Raw genomic sequence first — 7,729 nt, forward strand, 5'->3', positions numbered from 1 at the left:
TGATAGCTTATATCGCTTTGACTAGTTAGTATAATGTTTTCATTATCAACAATAACTTTTTTCATAGATGATAAAAATATATTTCGTTATTTTTTTTTTTTTTTTTTGGCAAACAATACAAACAATTATTTTTTGGAAAATATATTCTAAATCGTTTGGCTACCGCTAGACAAATGGAGCCTTAATATTTCCTTCTTTTACCAAAAAAATGGATTTGGCATGAAAGTTGATTTCCGCACATTCCATTCCTTATATGTTTTCATGGGAAGAGATTAAATTATAGTATATGGCTCAATTATATCTCGAGAGTGATTTATTCACCAAACATTAACAACCCCATAAAGTAGGGTGGATCTCGAAAGGTATGAAAGAAAAGCCCAATTTTTCCCAACCTTTTGATGAAATGAATCTTTTTAAATATTTTTGTGATGTATTTCGTGCTTTAATGAGAGGCACAAATTAATTGCCAAATGGAGGAATTCTGTTTTCATGTGTCTACACCTTATGTGAAAGCTTGCTTTTGCATTTTATATACATCGATGGCGTGGTGGTAATTTGGGTGTTTCGGAGGTTTAGCCGGTTTGAGATTGACTTTTCAAAATTTGTTCGGTAAAATTGAAATTATCCCACTATTTGATTTGCATTTTCTGATGAGATGTGGGACATAGGAGTGATGAGTTGGACAATTGTAATCAAATTCCCAAGCTGAATTTTGAGGTATATAAAGAAATGTACAAAATTTGAAAATTTCATTTCATGAGATGTTGGGACAAAATGGGTGTGGAATAATTTAAGGCTATTTTTGATTGGATTGAATATACATACATACATATATATGTATATAAAAAATAGTTGGATTCATGGCTAGCTCTTGACATGCATGCATCGCACGCAGGGAGCTCAGTTGAGCACGCAGGCCCAGAAGACCATGTTTCCTCCCGTTATTTTCCTAAATTAAGATACGGTAACCCAGTAAGATGTTCTTTAATGTTTATTTTTAATAATTTAATTGAAACAATAAAGAGACGGATTTTATTAACAAGCACCTCTAGAGTACTTGTGAAACATCAAAATAAGGAGACCACCATATTCTTGATATTCAATCTCATTCATACTGTGTGTGATTAATACTTTGAAAATTGAAATATATATTTATTTGATATGATTAGTGCGTACATTATTGACGCGATCCAGAAACAGGTTGGCATCTGCCCGATGACATGGTGTTGACGTAGCAGATGACGTGGTATTGATGTTAGCTGCTCGGAAGATCTTTGATGGTGCAGGCGCATGTTGTTATGGAGGTGAATGGATCTCAAGCGTTGAACTTGCGCGTTCGACAGCAATTGGTGGTGAAATTTCATGAGCTGCCCTAGCGGAGGGCGGCGAGCCGTGGGTTGGTGTTAGTTTCGAAATACGTGGTAGAAGGTGTATATAACACCACTGAATAGCCGTCGGCTCCCTGGGTCCGAGACGAAGCGGTGCGCGTGGTAGCATTCGGCATTCGCTGGCGAGAAAATTTAGGATTTGGCTCGTTTGAGAGCGACGAGTGGGATGGTGGTGTTGGTTTTCTGGACTGAGTAGCGGGAGAATGACAAACGGCATCTAAAAGCTTCGATCTTGGCGGAGAACCGGAAGCAACGCAGTCGGTGCAACTAGGGTTGTGGCGGACTTGTAGCAGATTTGGTGGGCCCTCCTCAGGTTATAATAGCTTTGATACCTACTTGAGATTTGTAATAAAGGAGTGGAAAGAGTTAAAATATTCACATTACCAAATGAAGAGTTCAAGCCCTTCCTTATATGTAAGTTGAGAAGGCAATTAGGTTTAATTACAATTGATGTAAATTATAATTTGCCTAATCTCAAATATATACATCTTAAAAAACCTTTACTAGGTCCGTTTTTCTGTGTATTGACTTCTTTTCGATAACTTGATGTGAATGTGCAAACTCAATTGCTTGAAGGCCCGTAAATCCTCGCAAATCCCTTGAACTAGTTAAAGCGTCTTGACACAGAAATGTTTGTGTGCAATTTTGGGAGGACTCGAAAAGGCCACATCTAGTTCATGGGGTTGGAAATCTCATGACGCCGCGACGGACAACGTCGACCTTAAAGGTTAGGAGGGACACGTCGGAGACATGTTTTGTCTATCGGCTTCACACATACGAGATGCCAAGAGAGATATGTGTTAGATAAAGTAGATAGTGGATGATATTGATTTTGTTTCTCTTAGAATCCATTTCATGGCTAGCGTATATATATTTTTGGTGATAGGATTAGATGCACAAAAACAACAAAACAAGAGTGATACGAGAGAGAAATTGAGACACAATATTTATTTTGATTCACCATTAGATTAAGATTACATTTAGTAGAGGATTTTTGCTATAATTAGTATCTTCCACATCTCTACTACAATTCTCACTTACAAGAAAAATAGATTATATATATATGGCACAAATCAATAGCTATTTATTAGCTCAAGCTCAAACTATCAATAAAATACAAGTCCAAACTATAAATGCCCCTTGGGAACTCGAGGGTATTGCCTTGGACCCCTAGACTCCTGCTCGCTCACCGGAAAGGACCCCTTGGACCCTTGCCTGCTCACTGGAGAGTTAGACCCCTTGTACATTCCTATCGATGGGGAGTATAAACCACATCATAACATTACGGTTAAGTAATAGGAAATGAACCGTCCATATCTTTGTTCTTCGTCTCAAGGAATGGCTATGGAGTGGTGCCGAGTTGGGATCGAGGATCGCATTTTTTCCGCCCATCCCACCATCCACCCTCCTGAGGCAAAGAATTGCTTTGTGAATCAGAATTTCCAACATCAAGCAACAAATCAATAATTTTCAAAATGAGTTAGACTAAATATGACTAATGATACATGTCTAGTAGTCAAAGACTTGATGTCAATTTGACTTTTCAATCCATCAGCTATAGATATCCTAGTCGGAGACTGTGACAGTCCAAGCGACGGTGCGCGGGAGGAGGGATGGCGGTGTGTCCGCGCCTCGGTCCCTGGACGTGCGCAAGGAAGGGGAAGGGGTCTCTCTCTAGTCCCACAACGCTTTTATAAAGGCTTGAGTCTCTCTAATTTGTGTAATGTGTTTTAAAGCCATGATGACTCAGTGTCTAAAGCTGATAATATTATACAGTGGGGCTCGGGTCGTTTAAATTTTATCAGAGCCGACTCCCAATCGCGTGTGGGGCCACAAGACACTATGCTCCTAAGGGGTGGAGAGTGTGATAGCCCAAGCGACGGTGCATGGGGAGGAGGGATGGCGTTGTGTCCACATCTCGATCCTTGAACGTGCGCAGGGAAGGGGAAGGGGTCTCTCTCTAATCTTACATCGCTTAGGGGAGAGTCCTGGGTTAGTTTATAAAGGCTTGGGTTCCTTTAATCTGTGTAACGCATTTTAAAGTCGTGGGGACTCAGTGTCCGCTGCCTAGATCGTTACAGAGACGACAAAGGTAGAATATAATTTGAGATCTTGTCCAAACTTCCTAACACCTAGCTTTTAACCTTTTCTTTTTCTTTGTCCAAAAGGGCACGCGTGAAAGGGTGTGCAAAATGTGGAAGAGGATTGCCATGAGGGACAGGGACAAGCATGATTGGTAGGCACAATGAGTATCAAATGACCCTACGATTGACTAGGATTTATCTTTATCTCAAGAAGTCTTGATATTTCCTTTTTCCTGTAGAAGTTTGGAATTGGCCTGACGTTGATTTCCTCGCATTTTGTGTGTTTTCATCAAAAGAAATTATAATTATTGGACATGGTCCCATTATTACCTGAGAGTGATTTGTTCACCAAACATTGATCGTCCTCACGAAAATCACCATAATTACGTGATCTGTTGCCAAACAACCCCGTATAGTAAGGTGAATCTCGAAAGATAGAAAAAAAGAATCCAATTTTTTCCAATTCTTTGATAAAATGAGTCCTAATTAATAATTTGAGATCTCTTTCGTGCTTTAGTGAGAGGCACACATTAATTGCCAAATGGATGAATTTTATTTTTATGTTTCTACAACATATGTGAAAGCTTGCCTCTATATTATATATATGCGTGGTGTGGTGATCATTTGAGTGTTTTAGAGGTTTAGCGAGTTTAACAATAACTTTTCAAAAATTTACTTGGTAAAGTTGAAATTAATCTAACACTTGGTTTTGTATCTTTTGATGAGTTGTGGGACATGGGAGTGATGGGTTGGACGATTGTAATCAATTTCCCAACTCGAAACCTATGAGACTGTGAAGTTGATAAAGAAATGTATAAGATTTGAAAATTTCTTCATGAGATGTTTGGACAAAAAGGGTGAGAATAGTTGAAGGCGGCTTTTGATTGGAACGTATATATCTGGATTCTTGGCTAGCTCTCGACATGCGTGCATCGCGCGGAGGGGAGCTCAGTTGAGCACGGGGGCCCAAATGGCCATGTTTCCTCTCGTTATTTCCCTAAATTAATTTGCGGTAACCAATTAAGTTGTTCTTTCGTTTTTATATTTTATTAATTTAATTGAACCAATAAAGAGACAAATTTTGTTAACTGGTACCTTTAGAGCACTCATTAAACATCAAAATAAAGAGAGAGCCATGATTTCAATAGTCAATCTCTTTCATATTATGGGAGATTAGTACATTGAAAATTGAAATATTATTTATTAGATATGATTAATGCATGCATCATCTATGCGATCCAAAACAGGTTGGCATCTGTTAGATGACGTGGCGCTAACGTAGCGGATGATGTAGCAATGATGTCAGCAGCTTGGAGGACCTTTGCCAAGTGCAGGCGCATGGATCTCACTTGTCGAACCTGTTGGCGGTGCGTTCGGCGGTGGTTTGTGATGAAAATTCATGAGTAGAGTGCAGAGGGCAGCAAGTCATGGATTGGTGTTTGTTTTTTGAAATATGCGGCAGAGACGTCCAGATCACTACTGAACAGCGGCAATTCCCTAGGTTCGAGACGCAGTGGTGCGTGTGGTGGCATTGGGCATCCGTTGGCCACGGAATTTCAGGTTTTGGCTCTTTTGAGAGCAGCGAGGGTGACGGTGGTGTTGATTTTTCGAAATGAGCAGCATAAATATGTCAAATAGCAACTAAAGGCTTCGGTCTCGGCGGAGAATCGAGTGCAATGCTGTCGGTGCAGCTAGCGTCATGCCAGCCTTTTAGTAGATTCGATAGGCTCTCTTTGGGTAACAATGGCTTTGATACTAACTTGAGATTTGTGGTTTGTAATAAAAGAGAGGAAAGTGTAATATGTTCACATTACCAAATAAAGAGTACAAGCCTAGATGCAACCTATATTCAAGACCAACTCGTTTGATCAAGAAGATCAGTGTGCATCCAAGATCGATGACGCTCTCATCGAAAAATCCCTCATCGATAAGGCCTCATCTTTGACTTTCTCATAAAGACTGTCATTTCCTATGCATTGAAGCTTGCACTAAGGCGCTTTGGGATGGCTACAGGCATTGAAAATGTTGTACATTTAATAACTCATAGTTTCTAAATGTTTCTAGTTTCTATGTACATAAATAACCATTAGATTCTAGGTTTAGGTCTAGTCTTTTGCTCTTCTTTTGTTTTGCTATAAAAGGTCATTGAGCCTCTGTAAATTATAGACCGAATTTGATTAATGAAAATAGTGCAATTTCCTTGAACCTTGAATAGTTCAAACCCCTTGAAAACCTATAAAAGTTTTCACTCCGTCCTTGAAGAGTTGGGGCTTTTAAAACCTGCATCCTTGAAGAGTTATAGCTGACAATCTTGAAGAACTGATACCATTTCAACTTTCTTGAGGGCCTAGTAGAGCAACCATAGAAGTTCCTATACTTTCTTCATTTTGTCCAATGCCGTTTTGCCCACTTACATAAAAAATCGATAAGCCCATAGTTCTTATCTGAGAAAACTCACAATAGAAAAGTTGTAGATATAAGAGTCCTTGTTCTTTTGGTCATGGAATCAAGTCATTCTGATCTCAATCAACAAAGTTATGCCCATTTTCCCAAGTTAGCGTGGAACATAAATTTCTGCTCGATTTATGACTGAGTTTTCATGCGTGTAAGTCACTCTTCCAATCCCATTGTTTGAGTAGTTGACCTTGGGCTACATCATTTGGTATCAGAGCTTTGGAGGAGATGACAATGCCTTCAAAACAAGCAAGGTGTTGAGATGGTAGAACCATTCCATTAAACGAAGTACAAACATTTGTAGAGAATTTACAACAACATATGCAGCAAAAAATTGATGATTTGGCCCAAGAAGTCTAGTGTCTGAGGGCTAAAGCAAACAACCCTCCACCCCATTCCCGAATCGAAGAATCCAACGGCGATTCCCCATTCTCAGAAAGTGTTCAATCATTTCCCCAAAGGGGGAATGCCCCATATTAGAAGTTTGTGAATTGGATTGGGAAAGAAAAATCAAGAGAGACATTCTAGAGTTTTTGGGCACCAATTCTGTTGATGAAATTGTTAATCGGTTGACACTTATAAATAAATTTTTTGAGCATAGGAATATCCCGGAAAACTACCGAGTTGGCATCATTGCTATGCAATTCCAAGGCAAGGCCATAGCTTGGTGGAGACATGAGAAGCAGACTTGCCAAATCCGTTGGTAAGGCTCTAGTCACTTTATGGAGAAAAATGGAGAACAAGATTCGAAAGTATTTCCTTCCCCAAGGATACAAGAGAGTTGCCAAATCCGTTGGTAAGGCTCTAGTCACTTTATGGAGAAAAATGGAGAACAAGATTCGAAAGTATTTCCTTCCCCAAGGATACAAGAGAGAGCTCTACCAAAGATACCAAAATTTAAGACAAAGTACATGAATGGTATATTAATACACTAATGAATTCAATGAATTGGTGATTCACAACAACATTCATATTTGGAAGAGGTGTTCGTGAACAAGTACTTGAGTGGTCTTCAACTTTATACCCAAGATGCATTAGAAGTCCTTGACATTTGGAACTTGGAAGATACACATCATTGGGCAGTCAAAGTGGAGCGTTCTCCCTTTAAGAGACAACAACCCTCCACCTTGCCAAACCAAGCAACTAGGAGTACCACCAATACTGTCAAAATCGCTAAAGCCATGGTACAACCTACTAGTAAGCTTTCTACTAAGTCCAACATTTCAAAAAACCAATTACTACGATATATGTTGTTATTCTTGTGAATAGATGGGTTGTTGTGCTACTAATTGTCGAATCAATAAGAATCAGCCAGTCTGTGAAGCTTTCTTGGTGGAGAATGAATTTGATAAGGACACAAAGGAGCCACCTAAAGAAGATCAAAAGATGGCGAAGTTGTTGTGGAAGATGAACAAATAATTCATGCCGATTCCAGCAAGCTTCTCATAATGAGAAAAATTTTCTCACTGCTAAAGATAACATTGGAGATAGGTGGTTGTGCACCAATATATTTCACCTAGCTTGCACTATTTCAGGGAAGGTCTGTCGATTAATTATTGATCTAGGTTGTTGTGAAAATGTGATTTCTCAAGTGGCGGCAAGCAAGCTAAAATTAGAGTTGAAGGCACACCCCACATCTTACAAAATGTCTTAGTTGAAGAGAGGTAATTGAGGTAATTGTTTACAAACGATGCCTTACTAATCTTTTCATTGGTTTTATCTATTTTGACAAGATATGATGTAATGTTCTACCATGGATGCTAGTCATATTATTCTTGGCCGACCGTGGCAATTTGATAGAAA

Source organism: Eucalyptus grandis, chromosome 8 (genome assembly GCF_016545825.1).
Source record: "Eucalyptus grandis isolate ANBG69807.140 chromosome 8, ASM1654582v1, whole genome shotgun sequence".
In the NCBI taxonomy this organism is placed as follows: domain Eukaryota; kingdom Viridiplantae; phylum Streptophyta; class Magnoliopsida; order Myrtales; family Myrtaceae; genus Eucalyptus; species Eucalyptus grandis.